Here is a 22,634-nt window from a genome sequence, read left to right as displayed (position 1 = left end):
CCCTCATTTTAATAATAGGCTTAGACCTATTCACATTCCTATTTCATCTTGTGTGAGTGTTGACATTGGATGTTTTTCAAAGAGTTGGTACATTTCACCTAATTTATCAAATTGAGAACATAGAATTACTCCTAATTTTCCTTTAAATGTCCATGGGATCAGTTGTGATACCGCATTTCACTTCTGCCCTCTCTTTTATTCTTAGTTAGCATGCTTGTGTGCATGGTCAGTTGCTAAGTTATGTCTGAATTTTTGTGACCCTGTGGGTTCTAGCTAGCCAAGTTCCTCTATCTATGGAACTTTCCAGGCAAAAATATTGGAGTGGGTAGCAAGATCTCCTGACTCAGGGATCAAATCCACATCTCCTGAGACTCCTGCATTTACAGGTAGATTTTTTACCACTGAGTCAACTCAGAAACCCTTAGGCAGCATGACTAAAGGCTAATCCATTTTATTGATCTTTTCAAAGAAGCAGCTTGCTTCTACAATGGCTAAATTCATTCATCTCTTCAATACATTGTTTTTGCTTAATATATCTAAACTGTTGTTGTGCTGTGCTGTGCTTAATTGCTCTCATGTCTGACTCTTTGCGACTCCATGGAGTGTAGCCCACCAGGCTCCTCTGTCCATGGCATTCTCCAGGCCAGGATACTGGAGTGGGTTGTCTGCCCTCCTCCAGGGGATCTTCCTGACCTAGGGATCGAACCCAGTCTCTGGCACCCCTAGCATTGCAGGCAGAGTCTTTATCTGTTGAGCCAGCTGGGAAGCTCCCTGTCATTATTAACACAATATAAATGACAAAATCTTTGCTGATATTAAAAAATGATGAAGTCCAATTTTTGTTTCTATTCTGCTCTGTTTTCTGTAGGTATGTGTTTGGTACTCCTACTGCACAAACCAGGGTAATAAATGCAAAATAGTCTCAGGAGGACAAGTAGATTCCAAGAAACAGAAACTTTTATTTGCATCTTAACAAATTGTGGGTAGGCATTCAGTCTGGATGTGTGTTCTGTAGACTAGCTAAATTTTATATCCATAACTGGAGGGGTCTCTGTTAAGCTATTTTGGATTCCATCACAAGGCAGTAATTGGGGCCATTTCACCTTTATGAAATGAAAAAGAAAAAACTCATCCTTCCATCAAGCAGAAATACATGCCTTTTTCTGCAGCAGGTAATTGAAAATTACTGAAACAAGAACAATATTAGGGATTGGCAGATATGCTGAGTATAATGGAAGGCCTCCTCATTTTTGTAGCAGTTAGTGAATCAGTATTGGGGATTTTAGGGGATGGATTTATTGGAGTTGTAAGCTGCATTGACTGTGTGAAAAGCAAGAAGATCTCTACTGTCAGTCTTATTCTCACTGGCTTAGCCTCTTAATAATTACCGATGCAAATGTGAGGATGTTTTTTCCAGATATATATTTGTCTGGTAATCTAATTCAATATATAGCTCACTTATGGATAATTATGAATCAATCAAGTGTCTGGTTTGCCACCAGCCTCAGCATCTTCTACTTCCTGAAGATAGCCAATTATTCCCACTGCATTTTTCTCTGGCTGAAGGGTCACATCAACAGGGTTCTTCTCCTTTTCATGGGATGCTTGCTTATTTCATGGCTATTTGCTTTTCCAAGCATTGCAGTCTATTATTAATAATATTATGAAGAACAGAAGCACTACCTGGCTGATCACCATGCATAAAAGTGAATACTTGACAAATCAGATTCTGCTCAATATTGGAGTCATTCTTGTCTTTGTATTATGCCTGATTATATGTTTCTTATTAATCACTTCCCTTTGGAGACACAACAGAAAGATGCAATTGAATGCCACAGGATTCAGAGATCCCAGCACTGAAGCACATATCAAAGCAATGAAGATCTTGGGGTCTTTTATCATCCTCTTTATCTTGTATTTTGTAGGCACTGCCATACAAGTATCAGTTGGTGCTGTGCCTGAAAACAAACTGCTGCTCATTGTTGGCATAACAACCGGACTCCTCTATCCCTGGGGACACTCACTGATCCTAATTCTAGGAAACAGGAAGCTGAAGCAAGACTCTTTGAGGGTACTGAAGCCATTAAAGTGCTGGGAAAAAGAAATTTCTTAGAATTCCATGACGGGCTTGGGAAGAAATGGATGCTGCAAGAAAGTAATTTAGTGATGAAATTCCTAAAAATCTGTTTCACTTTCTGCTTTATTGCAGCCATTTTAACTGTGTTTTGAACATAACTGAAATCTTACAAAATGATTTTGACTACGTCTAAGGGAATGTCACTTTTCAATGAGATTTTAATCCCATACACAAACTAAGTGGCTCGGGGAGCTTCCTTCTCCTGCCAGTGGTTTCTCCTAAGCATCAACCTCAGACTGGAAATTACTTGGAGATTATTTACTATAAAGATGTTGCTGGTAGGAGCAAGCCTCTAAAACAAGATTTCTGTTTGAATTTTAAGGAATTCCCTGAAGCATTAATAGTCCTTCACCAAAAATAACTCAATGAATTATTATTATATTACATCTCTTACTTATTTTAATGTCCACATTTTTCTATATTTGTCAAGTAAGAACCACTTCACATTGTCTCCTGTGTCCTTTTGACATGTCCCCATTCTTCTTTCATGTTTCCTCACATTCTTTCAAGCCAAAACATTTCAGGCTCACTTTGTGCTTTTCCTCACCCAGCCCTGGATTCATTATTTCCCCAAGAAGTCTTCATTTATTTGAGGGAACAAGGGTATTTGAAAACCAAACTTTTGTTGTATACAAACATTACATACACCTACTTACTTCTTTCTCCTTCTCTGCCTCTGTCTATGTATCTCTCTATTTGTAATGTATGATGCATCTGTGCTGATATTAATAAGAATTAGAAAATTCCAATTAAAAACTACAAGCTTCCTTCTTACCATGTTGCAAATACTCTTTTTAACCATGAAAGATATGGCTCTCATTTGTTCAGTTAAAGGTCCGTTTAGTCAAAGCTATGGTTTTTCCAGTAGTCATGTATGGATGTGAGAGTTGGACTATAAAGAAAGCTGAGTGCCGAAGAATTAATGCTTTTGAACTGTGGTGTTGGAGAAGACTCTTGAGAGTCCCTTGGACTGCAAGGAGATCCAATGAGTCCATCCTAAAGGAAATCAGTCCTGAATATTTATCAGAAGGACTGATGCTGAAGTTGAAACTCCAATAACTTGGCCAAATGATGCAAAGAACTGACTCATTTGAAAAGACCCGGATGCTGGGCAAGATTAAAGGCAGGAAGAGAAGGGGATGAATGAGGATGAGATGGTTGGATGGCATCACTGACTCAATGGACATGAGTTTGGGTAAACTCCAGGAGTTGGTGATGGACAGCGAGGCCTGGCGTGCTGCAGTCCATGGGGTTACAAAGAGTTGGACACAACTGAGCAACTGAACTGAACTGTTCGGTTTATTTACTCATTTACTAGGTCTTAACATACACTCCAAGTAGTTTCTGACTTGTTAACTCATATCTCTTCCAGAAGGAAGAGAAAGGAGGAAGGAAGGAAAGAAGAAAGGAAGAGAGAGACAAAGGGAGAATGAAAGAAAGAAAGAATGAAGGGAGAAAGGAAAGAAGGAGGGACAGAGGGAGGGGAGGAAAGGGAGAAAGGAAGGGAGGAAGAAAACACTATTAACTACACTTCAGTACTTTGTTGCAGCTCATATATTACTATATCTGGGCATAAATTCAAAATGCTATGTTCCAAAGTAACTTTGGTAAGTTCTCTTTCTTTCCTTTTAGCATGGTTATATTATTCATTTGAAAAAGTGAAATCTGTTTGTTATTATAGTTTGCTTTTCCCCCTGTCTTTATTTTATATTTTTAATGTAAAATATTAACATCATTTTTAAGAGTCAATATTCTACAAAATGTATACTGAGAATGTGATCATTCACACTCATAACTTTCATTTTAAATTACTCAGTATTAATTATAAATCTCATTCATTTCTACTTTCTTCCTCCCAATTTTATTTTTGAAAAAGTAAGCAAGTAAGTGTGTATTAAATTTTTCAATATTCCTTGTACAAAGAATAATTGGCACAATGCTTTTTTCATTTTACAATATATAAGAAATCACTGCATCCAGTTGTGAAATTGTTTCTCATTCTTTTTCACACCTTTTTAGTACTCCATTGTCTGAATGTACCAGAGTTGATCCAACAGGTTCTGTGTTTATGTTCGTTTGTTTCTGATATTTTGCAATTACGATGATGCTATGAGTAATCTTGTACATACGTTTATTGATTCTGACACCCAATTCTGATGCATGGGAATCTTTCCAACCTCACCAAGCAACTATCGCAACTCTGAACTTACCTACCTGAAGATGGCATCAGATTCCATAAGTTAAGGGCTCAGTCCCACAAGACGATCCTCACTTCAGATGCCAGTTGTAGGCTCAGGTTATTACCTGTGCTTTTGACTTATTGGCTCTAAATTGGAGATTCCAGCAAGCCCTTACTTGGACTTAATTAATTTCCTAGAGTGGCTCATGGAATTCAGAAGTCGTGTGTACTCACTAGATTACTGGTTTATTACAGAGAATATTAAAGGAAGTGAATCAGCAAGCAATGAAGAGATCCAGCTTCACTCTATCTCCTTATGGAGATTCGTGGTGGTCCTGGCATTAGCATGAGAGCTTTCTGGAAAATTTTTATGGAACAGCTAATTATGGAGTGAGGATTTAAGACTTGACTAAAATCACTTTATGAAGAAAAAATAGTCATGTTAAATGTGAAAATATTGAACAAGAATCCTGGCAGATCACAGCAAGGAAAGAAGAGAGTTGAAATATGCAGAGTCTGAGATGTCAATCTCATGAGGATTGCTTTTGAAAGAGGAGAGAGAAACAAAGAATGGAAAAATGCCCTAGAGAATCTGAATGACACAAGAAAAAAAGAAGAAGGGAACATTTAAGACTATACAAGAGAAGTAAAACTGAACAATGCACAGCTCATTCACCCTACTGCCAAAAGACAGGCTTCTATGGCTGTACAGTATAGCAGTAAGAATAAATGAAATACAATTATATGTAAGCATATAGATGAATCTTACAAACTGGATGTGAATGAAAGAAACTAAATTTATGTTCTCTATGAGTTTGTACATATAAATATAAAAAAGCAGGTGATTGTGTGGTTGTAACTAGAAGGGGCTTGAGGTTGTCTTCTGGGGAGTTGATTGTGTCTGTTTCTTGATCTGGGGTGTGGTTATAGGAATGCATGCAGTTAGTAAAAAAAACCATGAAGCTCCTCATTTAAAATCACTCAGTTGTGTCTGACTCTTTTTGCAACCCCATGAACTATAGCCCATAAAACTCCTCTGTCCCTGGAATTCTCTAGGCAAGAGTACTGGAGTGGGTTGCCATGCCCTCCTCCAGGGGATCTTCTGAACCCAAGTGTCCTGAATTGCAGGCAGATTGTTTACTCTCTGAGCCACCAGGGAAGTCCTGTTATTAAATGTTAAGTGTTTGTTAATTCTTTTTCCAATAATAGAAACAATGGTTTAGTTTCCCAGGACTGCTGTAAGAAATTATCACAAATTTGCCACCTTCAAAAAACAGAAATTTACTGTTGACAATTCTGGAGTCTAGAAGTCTGAAATGAAGGGATCAGTAGGAATCTCTGAAGGCTCTACAGAAGAATTCTTTCTTGCCTCTTCCATCTTCTGATGCACTTAGGTATTCTTTTGATGGTAACAATAGGAACTCCAATCCTGCCTTCATCTTCACATGGTCTTCTTCTTTCTGTATGTTGAAACTTCCTCTCCCTTCTCTTCTAAGGACACCAATCATTATGTTTAGATTCCAATCCCAAACTACATCTGCAAAGACTTCTTTGCCAAATAAGAACCCATTCACAGATACCAGGGGTTAGCTCTTGGTCATACTTTTTGCTGGGGATACACAATTCAACCTACTACATCATCCTATTAAGGTCTGTAACTTTACATGTACGAGTAAATGGGGTCAGTAGTTTCCTCCTTGAAGTTTGCTTCCAGCTTCCAAAATTCTAATCTACTCAGATGAGACCTGAGTATGTTGTCAGGTCGAAAGTTCAGTGAGATCAGGATAGAAAACAGAAGAAAGCAAAAGGCTCTGGGAAACATCCCACCCTAGCCTTCTCCCAGAGTCCACAAGTCTGTTCTATACATCTGAGTCTCTTTTTCTGTTTTGCATATAGGGTTATCGTTACCATCTTTCTAAATTCCATATATATGTGTTAGTATACTGTAATGGTCTTTATCTTTCTGGCTTACTTCGCTCTGTATAATGGGCTCCAGTTTCATCCATCTCATTAGAACTGATTCAAATGAATTGTTTTTAATGGCTGAGTAATATTCCATGGTGTATATGTACCACAGCTTCCTCATCCATTCGTCTGCTGATGGGCATCTAGGTTGCTTCCATGTCCTGGCTATTATAGATCACCAGCCCAGGTTGGGTACATGAGACAAGTGCTCGGGCTTGGTGCACTGGGAAGACCCAGAGGGATTGGGTGGAGAGGGAGGTGGGAGCGGGGACCGGGATGGGGAATACATGTAAATCCATGGCTAATCCATTTCAGTGTATGACAAAAACTACTTCAATGATGTAAAGTAATTAGCCTCCAACTAATAAAAATAAATGGATAAAAAAAAACTAATAAAGTACATCTCAAAATGTGAAAAGAAAAAAAAATAAAATAAAATCTACAAAAAAAAAACAAAAAAACAAAAACAAAAAACAAAAGGCTCTGGGAAGAAAGAGCATCCTCCTATTTTTCTTCTTATATGCTGTGGACATAAGATCCTAGTCAATTTGGAATTTTGTGGCCTAGGAGTGGGGAGGTGTAGAGCTCAGGCCTACCAAGATTTGCCAGAAATAGGAAAGCCTGAGGTCAGATATATTAATAAAAACTGTATAAAACCTGGGCATGGTGTTTATATCCTTTAAGGATACTGAATTGAAATTTTTATAGCCAGTTAAGAATTCAGGATTCTGGGCATGTTATTTCAGAAATCAGAATTTATAGAAATCTGGCATGGAATTTGTCACTTTAAATTCCACCATGAATCCATGTAACATTTCCTGCTTGAGGTAGAAGAAAGCATGAAACAATGTCATTAATATCCTTAATTGCATCTTGGCAAATATGACTTCACCTTCAGTCAAACTCATAAATGAATTCAGCCTGTGACAATGGCAAAAGAGTGAATTAGTCAATGAGCTCATACTTATGTGAAGATTGCAAATCAGACTCCAAAATACAACCCTGAACAAGAGTGTTCTCAACTGTTTTATCATTTTCAAAACATCACTTGAGAGACCTTCTATCACAGTGACCAAAGTAACCGGGATTTTACTTCTGCAGTCATGTCCAGTGTAAGATTTTTATGATCATTGAGATGTTATAATTCATAGCAGGAATTGAGGGGAATGGATTAATTGCATTAGTACACTGTGCTGACTTGGTCAAAAGCAAGAATAGTGCCTTGTTTGACTTCACCTTCACATGGATTAGCATGATATTCATACTTCTCCTAGATGGCATTAAAGTAGTGTTCCATCTAGAAATATTCAATAGTCACCAGTTAATAAGAGGAGTTTTTGAGTTCTCCTGGAATCTGAGCAACTCCTTAAGTACTGGATGTGCTACCTGCCTCAGTGTCTTCTACTTCCTCAAGCTATCTAGTTTTTTCCACCCCTTTCTTCTCTGGCTGAAGTGCAGAAGAGATAGAGTTGTTTTCACCATTATGTTGGGATTCTGTCTCTCTTTGATTTTTAATCTTCTGAGCATAAAATTTATACTTTTGTGTTCACCAAGCATTTAGAAAAGGAAAGACTTATCTTGGAAAAAAGATATGCATAAAAATCAGTATTATAGCAGTCAAGTTCTCTTCAGCCTTGGATCTCTCATCCCCTTGTCTGTATCACTCACTATATTTTTCCTGTTAATCTTTTCCTTATGGAGACATACCAAGCAGATGACACGCCATAGCGCAGGTCCCAGGGACTTCAACATAGGGGTTCTTTGAGAGCTAAAAATACTTTGACTTCTTTCATCATTTTCTTAGTTGTGCACTATTTGGCTGCTCTTATGCTGTTGTTGTTCATTCACTCAGTTGTGTCCCACTCTTGTGTGATACCATGGACTGCAGCATGGGCAGGAAAGCTTCCCTGTCCTTCACCATCTCCCAGAGCTTGCTCAAACTCATGTCTATTGAGTCAGTGATGCCATCCAACCATCTCATCCACTGTTGTCCCCTTCTCCTCCCACCTTCAATCTTTCCCAGCATCAGGGTCTTTTCTAATGAGTCGACACTTCGCATGAGGAGGCCAAAGGAGTGGAGTGTCAGCTTCAGCATCAGTCATTCCAATGAACACCCAGGGTTGATCTCTTTTAGGATTGACTGGTTTGATCTCTTTGCAGTCCAAGGGACTCTCAAGAGTCTTCTCCAACACCACAATTCAAAGCATCAGTTCTTTGGCACTTAGCCTTCTTTACGGTCCAACTCTCACATCCATGCATGACTACTGGAAAAACCATGGCTTTGACTATACAGACCTTTGTTGGTAAAATAATATCTTTGCTTTTTAATACTCTGTCTGGGTTTGTCATAGCTTTTCTTCCAAGGATCAAGCTTCTTTTAATTTCATGGCTGCAGTCACCATCTGCAGTGATTTTGGAGCCCAAGAAAATGAAGTCTGTCACTGTTTCCATTGTTACATTATGCCCTTATTTTAGATTGGTGCTATTTCAATCTAGAAGATGAAATTGCTTATATTATTGTTAACACTGTAGCATTCCTCTATCCTTCTATTCACATTTTTGTTTTGACTCTGGGGAATGGAAAACAAGACAAACTTCTGTGAATGTGCTAAGGCAAACTGGATCTTGCACCAAGAGAATGTAATCCTTCACTGGGTGGAGGAACTGGAGGAGAATCATTTATGTTCTGAAGAAAACAACTCAGTGAGAGTCTCCAGTGTTCCTCCACTGGTTTCACATTGTGTTGGATAGTATTTAAAAAAAAAACTTCACTGACCGGGCTATTGACATCAGAGAAAATGTTTATTTGAATTCCATGAACTATCCTTGGCAATTTGACATAGTTATTTAATTTAAATTTCAGAAAGTTATACAAATATTTATTTTATCATTTTCTCTGATGAAAATACTGATAGTAATCACAAGTGACTTGTTGTAATATATTAGTGCTAGCATTCAAACTCTAGTGTTAGCCAAACTCATTCTGGCTCAAAAATAGAAGGGTGTGTTTAAAAGAATGAATTAAACCTCTTTTATTAGTTCTTGATTCTGTTATTTTAAGTAGTCTGCTACACTGCTTTATGACACATTTTATTAATTAAGTGCTGAGAAAAGGAAGAGAAATTAAGGAAGGGAAAAATATGTATTGTATGAAGGTAAATTTTAAATAAATCTATTTAGTCAGTGGGTCATGTACTTTACTATTGGATACAAAGAAAATTCTCAGAATTGTAAAGAAATATATGATTTTTAATTGTAGCATAAACAAAAAGAAAGGTATGTTTTCTTAACCTTCTTGTTTAATAGAAATAGCAAAGTTTCTGAGAGTGACAATGAGGCATTGGTGCCAATAATGAAGAACGTTTAATCAGTCTGAAAGAAAATCTATTAGGAAAGTAAAAGAATATAAGATAACTTAAAAAAATTCAGAAAATATTCAAATATGTCACTCTATAAATTAAGGGGCAAACTGTGATGTTTCCAACCTAAACTAGTAGCTTGAGACGCTGGCAACATCTGTGTCTGTACACTGACATGTGTCCCACTTCAGCGAGTGAAGCCTTTATGCTTTGACCCAGGTGTGTGTGTGTTAGCTGCTCAGTCATGTCTGATTCTTTGTGACCCCATGGACTGTATCTACCCTTTATCCCCTACATCTCTTCATACATCATAGTCATAACCTTAATCACTACCAGGAAAATCCTCTGCATAATCCTCCTAGGAGATATTTTAGAATATCATATTATCTTTAGGACTATAGGAACTCATCTTTAAGAATAAGCAAAAACCTGAATTTTTATTAACAATGACAGTGGAAAGACATCCAAATGTCTGCTGTCAATATACTTGCATCCTGGGAGCCCTGGCCTTGATAAAACAATGACTGCAGCTTGGGGCAGTTTCTCACTAGCCTTTTCCATAGCTGCAGATGAAGCATTCTTACATTTATGGTGGAATCTTTGTGTGTGTCTAGAGTTCAAGAGGTGTCAGATAATAGCAAGCCAGCAGAGATGGTCTTGAAGAAATAGTTATCAAGGTAGCCAAGAGCGTTGAACTGAGTAAACTGTGGGAGGGCCCCTTAGAGAACATTACGGAAACTTGATGGGATGAGGTGTTATCCCAAGGCTCTGTTAGTCTAAATTAATGCTCTGTATGACGTGGAGGAAGTTGATCCCATAGGAGTAAAACACCCCCAAGCTATTTCTCTGTTTGGAGGAGACTGGGTTACATTTAGTCTGGCACCTGTCATGTATATCTTAGAAGCTCTTAAAAACAGAGATAACACTGATGAGAAGTTCCCCTATTGGAACTACCAGAGGAACTGATTCTGTCCAGCTTTCCTGGATTGCTAGGTAGAAAGTTAGTTATCTGTCTAGGTCGATAACTCAATGATAATCTAAATCCATGCAAGACTGAAAAGTAAGCTAATCCAAAATCCACTCAGTAGAATCAAGGGGAAATTACATGTTTAATTTGAAGTCTTACTGTTTAAGACTGAGTAAGCAAATGACAAGTGCTCGGGCCTGGTGCACTGGGAAGACCCAGAGGAATCCGGTGGAGAGGGAGGTGGGGGGGGGGGGATCGGGATGGGGAATACATGTAAATCCATGGCTGATTCATGTCAATGTATGACAAAAACCACTACAATATTGTAAAGTAATTAGCCTCCAACTAATAAAAATAAATGGAAAAAAAAAAGACTGAGTAAGCAAATGAAAGGACAAAAATACTTAAACAAACCCATATACAGTGCAGAGGTAAATGTAAAACACAATTTTAAAACAGAGTAACTGCAGAGAGCAGAAATTCTTGAGTAATATGTGCTGACTATTCCCCATCAAATTCAAGAAAACAATTCTATGAAAGAAGAGAGAAAATATAAGATAACAAAAATCAAAACATAGAAACTAAAATTGCAAAGGAGCAAACCAGAAAAACAAAGAAGCTGAATGAAATAAGAGGGCATTCTTGGAACTAAACACATCGTAAAAGAAATTTTAAAGCAATACATTATGATAATAATTATCAATTTTACAGATTAAGGTTCAAAAAATAAATCATTTAGAATCTTAAGGTTAATAAAGTAACTTTTTTAGGCATGCAGTTTCAATTAAACACTATTGACTTTATCTAGAGTGTCTTTTTCATCAAAAGATATTAAAAAATATTATCAGTTATCAGCTTATAAAACAAAATTAACTGTTACACTTTGCCCTCCCCCCAAACCTAGAAATATTAAGAATACATTCTTTGAAATAACAATCTAGAAATCAAGTGAATACAGAATGCATTGGTGCCTTTTTGTATATTCTTAATATAAGAATGCTTAATATTTCAATAAATACTTGATTAAAGTCTTTATTGACTGAAATTCTGTGAATGAATACCATAATCTTTCTTGAATTCTTTCAAGACAATGTACAGAAATATACTAAACCTGTAAATACTTTAGTATATATTTGTTGTTGAGTCGCTAAATCATGCCCAAGTCTAACGTTGCTCCATGGAATGTAGCCTGCCAGGCTCCTCTGTCCACGGAATTCTTCAGGCAGGAATACTGGAATGGATTGCCATTTCTTTCTCTAGGGGATCTTTCCAACCCAGGGATCAAACCTATGTCTACTGCTTGACAGGCAGATTCTTTACCTTATTTAAATATTGGAATAGATTCAGCTATTTAATAAAATATTAAAGCTCTTTTGTATAGGCTTTCTAGGTAATTTCTTGGTTTCTGAATAGAACAGGAATCTTCTGAATATTTTTAATAGTTACTTAAAATTTTTCCCTTCTAAAGTAATCTGATGCCTAAGATCTATTTACCATGAAAATGTTGTCTACTTTGCATGAAATTTTGGTTCCTGGTGAAATGGAAATTCTCTTTATGCTAGTATGTGACATTTGCAACTTAGTTTGTATGGTGACAGGGGAAGTGAGTTTTCCTTGAAAAGACAATAGAGAAAACCTAAGGGCTTTGGTAAAGACACTAAAATAAAATCAGTTTTTCCCTGAAAAAGGGAAACATTCAAATAAATGAACATAAATTATGGAAATAGATATAAAGGTGCATAGCTTAAAGAAATAAGATATTTTTCTGCTTATTTTCTATTTTGAATGAAGTTATGGTTTAATAAATATTGCTAAATGATTGGAAAATGTTAATATATTCTTAATTATATTAACCTTATATACTGAGTGATGTTTCCACAGATAAAAAGAATTAGTCATTAATTGTTAATATTCCTAAGGTAATATGAAATATCATGCCTTATTATATGCAACATGGATCAACCCCTGGGAATGTGTACATATTAGCAATATTTGGGGGAGTATAGTAGTCAGGAAGTTTTTGGGTATTAAGAAAATAAATCTAGTCTCAAACTAGTGTAAACTATAAGAGAATTAATTATTTCATTTACCTAGGCATCTAAAGTAGAGTTGGTTCCAGTCCATGACCAAAGACTCAGGTTATTTACTTCTCTATTCTGTTGACCTTAGGATCTTCATCCTAGAGTTCCTCTCTTTGGGAGTTACAAGATAATTGCTAATGACAACTGTATCTATTTTCTTATTCTTGCCCTGTTGGAGAGAGACAACTTTTTTTGAAACCAACGTTTGCAATTCCTTTATTTCAGTTTATTGAAATCAGTCAGGATTTTATTCATGGATCAGGGGCCCACTGCCAGCAGAATATCATAATTTGACACCTGTATATCTTCTTTGGTGAAGTACATTGAAATCTTTGGCCCAAATTTTATCTACATTTTGTTGAGTAGTATGAATTCTTGTTATATTCTGAAATACAGTAATTTATTAGATTTTTTTTTACAAATATTTCCTCCTGGTCTGTTACTTGTCTTTTCTTTCTCTTGACTTTATATTTTGTAGAGCAGAATTTTTTTTTTAATGAAGTCAAGCTTATCAATTATATCTTTCACAGATTTTGCCTTTAGTGTTTTATCTTAAAAGTCATTGCCATTGCCAAGATCATCTAGGTTTTCTTCTATGTTTTCTTCTAAGAGTTTTATAATTTTGTTTGTTGCACTCTGGTCTATGATGTGCTTTGAATTAATGTTTGTGAATTATGTAAGGTAGGGGACTAAATTCATTTTTTTGCATATGGATCTCCAGTTGCTCCAGCACTGTTTATTGAGAAGACTATCTGTGCTCCATTGTATTGCATTTGCTCTTTTGTTGACTATCAATTGATTATATATATTGATTATATTTAGTATCAATTGATAATATTTGTAGGCTCTCTATTATGTTCCATTTGAGTGAAGTCGCTCAGTTGTGTCCAACTCTTTGCAACCCTGCGGACTGTAGCGTACCATCCTACTCTGTCCATGGGATTCTCTGGGCAAGAATACTGGAGTGGGTTGCCATTTCCTTCTCCAGGGGATCTTCCTGACCCAAGGAACAAACCTGAGTCTCCCGCATTGCAGGCACACGTTTTACCCTCTGAGCCTCCAGGGAAGCATGTTCCATTTATCTGCTTATTATTTTTGCCAATATCACACTCTCTTATTTAGTCTCAAGTAGTGTCAATTTTCTGACTTGATTCTTCTCCTTCAATAGCGAGTAGGCTCTTCTGGGTTTTGACTCTTCATATAAACTTTAGAATCAGTTTGTCAGTATCAACAAAATAACATGCTGAAGTTTTGATTGGGATTGCACTGAATCTATAAATCAAATGTGGAATAACTGACATTTGGACAATATTTAGTCTTATCTATAAACATGGACTGTTGTTAAATTTATTTAGCTCTTTTTTATTTTCATTTATCAGAGTTTTGAAGTTTTCCTCATATAGGTTTTGCATTTGTTATATTTATACATAAGTAACTTTTTGGATGCAGTGGAAATGCTATTGTTTCTCATTTCCAATTCCATATGCTCATTTCTGATGTATAAGAAAGCAATTGACTTTAGTATCTTAACTTTGTATCTTGCTATGTTGCGATAACTGCTTATCAATTTCAGGAATTCTTTGGTTACTTCTTTTGGATTTTCTACATAGATGGTCATGTCAACTGCAAACAAAGATAGCTTTCTTTCTTCCATCCAATCTGTATACCTATTGTTTATCTTTCTTGTTTCATTATATTAGTTAGAATTTCCAGTACATACTGAAGAGGAGTGCTGACAGAGGATATATTTGCTTTGTACCTGATACCTGTAGAAACACTTTGAGTATTTCACCAGTAAGCACAATGTTAGCTCTAGGTTTGTCGTGTATAGTATTTATCAAGTAAAAGATATTTCCCTTTATTCCTGGTTTACTGGAGTTTTTATCAAGTTGGATTTTGTCAGGTGCTTTATTTACATACATTGATACATTGTATGATTCTTTTTCATTTGTTGATGTGATAGGTTACATTAAATAAATTTCAAATGTTGGACCAAGTTTGTATGTTCAGGCTAAATCCTGGTTGGTTTTGCTATATATTTTTATATACATTTTTGGACTTAATTGGCTCATATATGTTGAGAATTTTCACATCTGTGATGGTGAAATGTATTGGTCTGTAGTTTTCTACTAATATGTTTGTCTGGTTTTGTTATTATGGTAAGGCTGACCTTAGAATAAGTTGTAAAGTATTCCCTTTGCTGTTTTCTAAAAGAGACTGAAGAGAATTAGTACAATATTTCTTAAATGTTTGTTAGAATTTACCAGTGCCTCTACTTAAGTCTGGTGCTTTCTCTTTTGAAAGGTTATTAATTAGTTCTTCATTTTAATAATAGATTTAGACCTATTCACATTATTATTTCTTCCTGTGTGAATTTTGGCAATTGTTATTTTTCAAAGAACTGGTACATTTCATCTAATTTATCAAGTTTGTGGACATAGAATTGCTTGTAATACTCCCTTAAGTGTCCATGGGATCAGTTGCGATAACTCTTTTTTCACTTCTGAGCTCTTTTTTCCTTAGTTAGCATGACTAAAGGCTAATCAGTTTTACTGATATTTTTAAAAGCAGCAGCTTGGTATACAATGGCTAAATACATTCATCTTTTCTCTCAATAACTTTTGCTTTATATATCTAAACTGCCAGTCTTAACACAAAATAAATGACAATGTTACTGTTGACACTTAAAAAGGTGAAGTCCAATTTTTGTTTGTATTGTGTTCAGTAGGCATATATTTGGCATTCCTACTACACAATCCAGGGTAACAATGCAAAATAGACCCCGAGGACAAGTAGAATCCCTGAAATAGAAACTTTTATTTGCATCTTAACAAATAGTGGTTAAGTATTTAGTCTGGTCACACATTTTGTAGACTAGCTAAATTTTATACACATAACTGGAAGGGTCTCTGTGAAGGTGTTTTGGATTCCATCCCAAGGCAGTAATTCAGGGGCATTTTAAGTCTTTATGAAATGAAGGAGAAAAAATTCATTCTACCATCAAACAGCAATATATACCTCATTCTGCAGCAGGTAATTTAAAATTGATGGAACAGAAACAATATTAGGGATTGGCAGACATGCTGAGTGTAATGGAAAGTCTCCTCATTTTTGTAGCAGTTAGTGAGTCAATATTGGGACTTTTAGGGAATGGATTTATTGGGCTTGTAAGCTGCATTGACTGTATGAAAAACAAGAGGATCTCTACCATCAGCTTTATTCTCACTGGCTTAGCAATTTCCAGATTTTGCCTGATATGGACAATAGTTACTGATGGATTTTTAAAGTTATTCTCTCCAGATGTACATTCCTCTGGGAAACTTATTGAATATAATAGTTACTTATGGATAGTTATGAATCAATCAAGTATCTGGTTTGCCACCTGCCTCAGCATCTTCTATTTCCTGAAGATATCCAGTTTTCCCCACCGCATCTTTCTCTGGTTGAAGGGTAGACTCAACATGGTTCTTTTCCTTCTTTTGGGATGCTTGCTTATTTCATGGTTAGTTACTTTTCCACATTTTGTGAAGATTGCTAAAGATAATAGAAAGAAAAATAAAAGCACAGGCTGGTCAATGGATATGCATAAAGATGAACTCTTTGGAAAACAAATTTGGCTCCATCTTGGTGTCATTCTCCTTTTTATCCTATGCCTGATTACATGTGTCTTGTTGCTCACTTCTCTTTAGAGGCATAACAGGCGGATGCAATTGAATGCCACAGGATTCAGAGACCCCAGTACAGAAGCACATATTAAAGCAATGAAAGTCTTGGTGTCTTTTATCATCCTCTTTATCTTGAATTTTGTAGGCACTGCCATACAAATATCAAGTGTGACAGTGCCTGAAAACAAACGGCTTTTTATTTTTGGTATGACAACCACAGTCCTCTATCTCTGGGCTCACTTGCTTATCCTAATTCTAGGAAATAGGAAGCTCAAGCAAGCCTCTTTGAGGGTACTGAAGCCATTAAAGTGCTGGGAAAAAGAGAAACTTCTCAGAACTCCTTGACAGGCGTGTTCAGAGAAATGGACATTCCAATAAAGTCAGCAAGTGAAGAAAGCCCCTGAAGATCTGTTTCACTTACACTGCTTTCTTGCATTGGTTTCAACTGTATTACTGACCATCACCACAACCTTTCACAGTGACCCTGACTACGTCTCAGGGAATTTCACTCTTCAAGGAGATTTTAACCCCACACAGAAATCTAATGGCTCCGTCAGTTGCTTCTTCCTGCATCCATCAGCTCCAGAAGATTAAAGAGTATTTACTATAAAAATGTTGATGGATGGAGTAATTCTCTAAAATAAGATTTCCCACTTCATTTTACCTGAGTTCTCTGAAGTAGTGATAGAGATATCTTGGCAGTATCTTCAGCAAGATATTCAAAGAAATAATATCATTATTGTTATTGGATTACTATTTTTTTATTTATATAAATGCCTACATTCCTCCAGCTTTGCCCAGTAAGAATCACTCAGGTTGGCTCCTGTGTCATTTTGACATGTCCTCATGCTTCTACTCATCTTTCTTTACATTTTACACAACAAAATATTTCAGGTTCGTTGTATAGTCTGTGTCATTCAGCCTGGATTCACTCTTTCCCCAAGGTTTCCTCTTTTCTTTTAGTGTAGCCAGGTATTTGAGAAGCAAGATTTGGTTGGACACAAACATTCCACAAACGTATTTAGTTCCGTTTCTCAGTCTCTCCTCTCGATATGTATAATACATTGTGTATTTATGCTAATATCTCTTATTCCACTTCAAAATCACAGGCTTCCATCTTTCCACGATGTAAACCCTGTCTTTAAAAGTGGAAAAAATGGTTCTCACTTTTATTAGTGTATTTACTCATTTGTTCAGTCCTAAGATCCAACCGGATCTTAGGATCCTAAAGGAGATCAGTCTTGGGTGTTCATTGGAAGGATTGATGCTGAAACTGAAACTCCAGTACTTTGGCCACCTCATGTGAAGAGTTGACTCATTGGAAAAGACTTTAATGCTGGGAAGGATTGGGGGCAGGAGGAGAAGGGGACGACAGAGGATGAGATGGCTGGATGGCATCACCGACTCGATGGGCACGGGTTTGTGTAGACTCCGGGAATTGGTGATGGACAGGGAGGTCTGGCGTGCTGTAATTCATGGGGTCGCAAAGAGTCGGACACGACTGAGCGACTGAACTGACCTGGACTGAACTGAAGAAACACTGAAGGCTTCCCAGGTGGCTCTAGTGGTAAAGAATCCACCTGCAGTGCAAGAGACACAAGAATGCGCGTTCGACTCCTGGGTCAGGAAGATCCCCTGGAGGAGGAAATGGCAAACTACTCTAGTGTTCTTGCCTGAAAAATTCCATGGACAGAAGAGCCTGGCAGGCTACAGCCCATAGGGTTGCACAGAATCAGACACGACTGAAGCAATTGAGCATGCACACATAGGATACACTGAAAGTAGTTTCAGACTTGTTAACTCACATATAGAAAAGAAGAGAAGGAAAGGAAGAAAGAAAGAAAGAGGAAGAGAGAAAGGAAGAAAGAAAGGAGGGAGGAAGTGAGGGAGGGAGAAAGGGTGGGACGAAGAAGACACTATTAACCACAGCTCAGTACTTTGTTACAGCCCGTGTTTACCTGAATCAGGGCATAACCATCAAAATATTGTGTTTCAAAGTTGGTTTTGGTTAGTTTTCTTTCTTTACCTTTAGCATGATTATAGTATTCATTTTTTTTTAAAGTGAGGGTTTTTTAATTTTATTCAGTTGTAGGATTTTTTCCCAGTCCTCATTTTATTTTTTAATTTAAAATATCAACATTATTTTAAGAGTCAAACATAATCAAAAACCATCCTGAGAATATTATCACTCACCCCTTATAACATCAATCTATTTTAAATTACTCCCTACAGATAAAATGTGTTCAGCCTCTTACTAGTTGCCAACTCTTTGTGACCCTGTGGACTATAGCCCACCAGGCTACTCTGTCCATGGAATTTCTCAGGCAAGAATACTGGAATGGGTTGACATTTCCTTCTCCACTATAGATAATAAATTCCATTAATTTTGCTTTCTTCTTCCTATTTTTATTTTTGAAAAAATAAGTATGCACATACTAATTTTTTCCCACATTTCTTACATAAAAGACACTTTCCAGTTTACTCCTTTCTTTTACAATATGTTAGAAATCATTGTATCCTTTTCCAAAGTTGTTTCTCATTCTCTTTCACACCTTTTTAGTATTCCAACATTTGAATGTACCAGATTTGATTGAACAGGTTCAGTGTATATGTTGGTTTGTTTCTGGTATTTTGCAATTACAAACAATGTTGCTATGAATAATCTTGTACATACATATATTGACTCTGACACCCAGTTCTAATGGGAGTCACCAAGAAATTAATTCAGCCCTGGCACTACCTACCTGATGAGAGCATGAATTTCCATAGGTGAGGGGCTCAGTTCTACAAGAATACCCCCACTTGAGCTACCAATTGCAAGCCCAGATTGTTATCTATGGTTTTGACTTACTGGCTGTAAGTCTGAGGCTCCAATAACTCTACTTGGGTTTGGTTAATTTGCTACACTGGCTCATGGAACTCAGAAATTCGGTGTACTCAGTAGGCTACTGATTTATCACAAAGAGTGGAAAAGGCTGTGAGTCAATAACAAGATGAAGATGGACCAGCTTCTGCTGTATCCCCTTATGGATTTTTGTGGTAGTGCTGGTGGCATGAGACATCTTTGGAAAAAATTGTGTGAAAGATATCAGTGCAGAGTGAGGATTTAAGATGATTAAAATCACTCTAGGAAGAAAAAAATATTAATGATAATTGTGGAAACACTGAAAAAGGATCCTGGCAATTCACAGCAAGGACTACAACAGAGGAAGTTAAGAGTGCAAAGTTTGAAAGACAGTCTCATGAAGATTGCTTTTGGAAAGCAGAGGGAAACAAAGAGCAAAGAAATACCCTACAGAATCTGAGTGGGAAAAAAAAAAGAAAGAAAAATTTAAGATTATGCCAGAGAAGTTAGACAGTTGAACTCCATAGCTCCTTCCCTCACTGCCAAAAAGACAGGCTTCCTTGGCTGTATAGGATAGCAGTGAGAATAAATGAGCTACAATCATATGGAAAGATGATCTTACAGAGTGTTAAATGAAGAAAAGCAAATTTATGTTGCCTGTGAGTTCTTACATGTAAATATTTAAAAAGTGGGAGATTGTGAGATTGTAGCTAAAAGGGGCAAGATGTTTTCTTCTGGGGAGTTGATTGTCTCTGTTTCTTGTTCTGGGCCATGGTTAGACGGATTTATGAAGTTAGTAAAATTTCATTAAGCTCCTCACTTAAGATTTTATTAAATATCAAAATAATAGAAACAATTGAATTATTTTTCCAAGACTGCCCATAAGAAATTATTTGGTGCCATCAGAAAACAAAAATCTGCTCTTCAGAGTTCTGGAGTTTAGAAGTCTGAAATGAAGGAATCATTCTACACTCTCACTGAAGGCTCTAGAGAAGAATCCTTTCTTGCCTCTTCCACCTTCTGCTGCACCCTGATATTCCTTATATAATAGTAGCAATAGTAACGCCTATCCCTGCCTCCAGTTGCACATGAACTTCTTCCTGCATGTGGAATCTTCCTCTCCCTTCTAAGGATGCCAGCCATTATATTTAGATTTCATTCAAATCCTATATTTGCATAGACCCCTTTTCCAAATAAGAACACATTCACAGTGCTTGGATATACCTTATGGAGGAAGACACAATTCCACCTATTAAGTCATTCTAATAAGGGTTGGAGCTTATTAGGGGCCAGTAGTTTCCTCCTTGAAGTTTGCTTCCATCTTCCCAAAATTCTAATCTACTCAAGTAAGGCCTGAGAATCTTGTCAGCTTGGAAGTTCAGTAAAATGGGGACAGAACATAGCAGAAAGAAAAAGGCCCTGGAGACACAAGAGTGTCTTCCTGTTTTTCTTCTTAAGTGCTTTATACATAAGATCCTAGTCAACTCAGAATTCTGTGATCCAGGAGTGAGGTGGTGTGGAGCTCAGGTTTGGTGTGATCTTCCCCTAAACAGGAAATAGTAGAGAGTAAAGCTAAAAATAAAGAATTTACAAATGCTGAGCCTGATATTTATAAAGGTTAAGCCTTAGAATCCTGAATTAAAACAATAGCCAGTTAAGAATTCAGGATCCTAGCCATACTCAATCTCAGAAATCAGAAGTTAAAGAAAATTCTTAAATGTGGGGAGGTAACTTGTTACTTTAAATTCTGACGTGACTCCATATAAAATTTCCTGCTTGAGGAGGAAGAAAGCACAAAACAGTGTCATAAAATCTTCTCCTTATTTGCAAGTTAGCAAATATGACTTCACCTTCAGTCAAACTCATAGATGAATTCAGCCTGTGACAATGGCAAAAAGAGTCACTTAGCATTGAGCTCATACAGGAAGACTGCAGTCTAAAAGTTTTTCACATTTGAAAGTGTTTTTTGGGAAGATACTCATTTTCTCTGGTCAAAGTGGGATTTTTATTCTAGACTAAAACAGACTCCAAACTACAAGCCTGAAAAGAGAGCACTCTCAACTGCTATATCATTTTCAAAACATCATTTGGAAGACCTTCTGTCATCAGTGGCTGAAGTAACTGAGATTTCACTTCTGCAGGCATGTCAAATGTCATCAAATATGTTTTTTTGATCATTGAAATCTCAGAATTCATAACAGGAATTTGTGGAAATGGATTCATTGCACTAGTACTCTGTGCTGACTCTCTCAAAAGCAAGAATATCTCCTTGCTTGACTTCATCTTCACATGCTTGGCCATCTCCAGAATTGGTGTGATATTCGTACTTCTCCTGGATGGCATTAGAATAGTGTTCCATCCAGAAATATTGGATGGTCAGCAGGTAATAGAAGTAACTTTTGATTTCCTCTGGAATCTGAGCAATTCCTTAGGTACCTGGTGTGCTGCCTGCCTTAGCATCTTCTACTTCCTCAAGCTATCTAGTTTTTCCCACCCCTTATTTCTTTGGCTAAAACGGAAAAGAAATAGAGTTGTTTTCACCATTATGTTGGGATTCTGTCTCTCTTTGTTTTTTAATCTTCTGAGCATAAAATTCAATGCTCTCAGGGTCAGTGACTGTTTAGAAATAGAAAATAACTTGACTTGGAAAAAATGCATGCATCAAACACAGTACTATAGAAGTCAAATTCTCTTCCATCTGGGATCTCTCATCCCTTTGGCTGTGTCACTCATTTTATTTTTCCTGTTAATATTTTCCTTATGGAGACATACAAGGCAGATGACACGTCATGCCAAAGGATCCAAAGACCTCAACACAGGAGTTCTTGTGAGAGCCAGAAATACTTTGACTTCGTTCATCATTTTCTTAGTTGTGCACTATTTGGCTACATTCATGTTAATTTGGTCCTATTTCACACTAGAAAATGACATGACTTTTATTGTTATTCAAACTGTAGCATTTCTCTATCCTTCAATTCACCCTTTTATTTTGATTCTGGGTAGCGGGAAACTGAGACAGATTTCTGTGAATCTGCTAAGGCAAATTGAATCCTGTATCAAGACACTGTAATTCTTCACAGCATGGAAGAACGGATGGGGAACTATTGATGTTCTGAAGAAAACAAGTAATTGAGGATCTCCTACATCCTCCCATTGCTTTCGTATTGTATCAGATACAATTTTTTTTTAAATTCATCGATCAGACTATTGACTTAAGAGAAACTGCTTTAAAAAAAAAAAAAAATTCATCGACCAGACTATTGACTTAAGAGAAACTGCTTCCTTGGATTCCATGAACTATCCTTGGCAATTTGACATAGTTATTTAATTTAAGCCTCAGAAATACTTAAATTAATATTTAATTTAAGCCTCCACAAAATACTATTTTACCATTTTCTCTGATGAAAATTCTGACGGTCATCATATGTAAGTGACC

General features: G+C 36.7%; 2 pseudogenes; both read left to right on the top strand.

Annotated features, from left to right (window-relative positions):
• The first annotated feature begins 1,219 nt into the window (after positions 1–1,219).
• LOC110146538 (taste receptor type 2 member 10-like) lies at positions 1,220–2,113 on the top strand (annotated as a pseudogene).
• Positions 2,114–15,768: 13,655 nt separating this feature from the next.
• On the top strand, positions 15,769–16,698 carry LOC110146531 (taste receptor type 2 member 10-like; annotated as a pseudogene).
• Positions 16,699–22,634: the final 5,936 nt, after the last annotated feature.

This window comes from Odocoileus virginianus, chromosome 23 (genome assembly GCF_023699985.2).
Source record: "Odocoileus virginianus isolate 20LAN1187 ecotype Illinois chromosome 23, Ovbor_1.2, whole genome shotgun sequence".
Lineage (NCBI taxonomy): Eukaryota > Metazoa > Chordata > Mammalia > Artiodactyla > Cervidae > Odocoileus > Odocoileus virginianus.
Note: the sequence above shows the minus strand (reverse complement) of the source record. Positions and strands in the feature narration are given on the sequence as shown.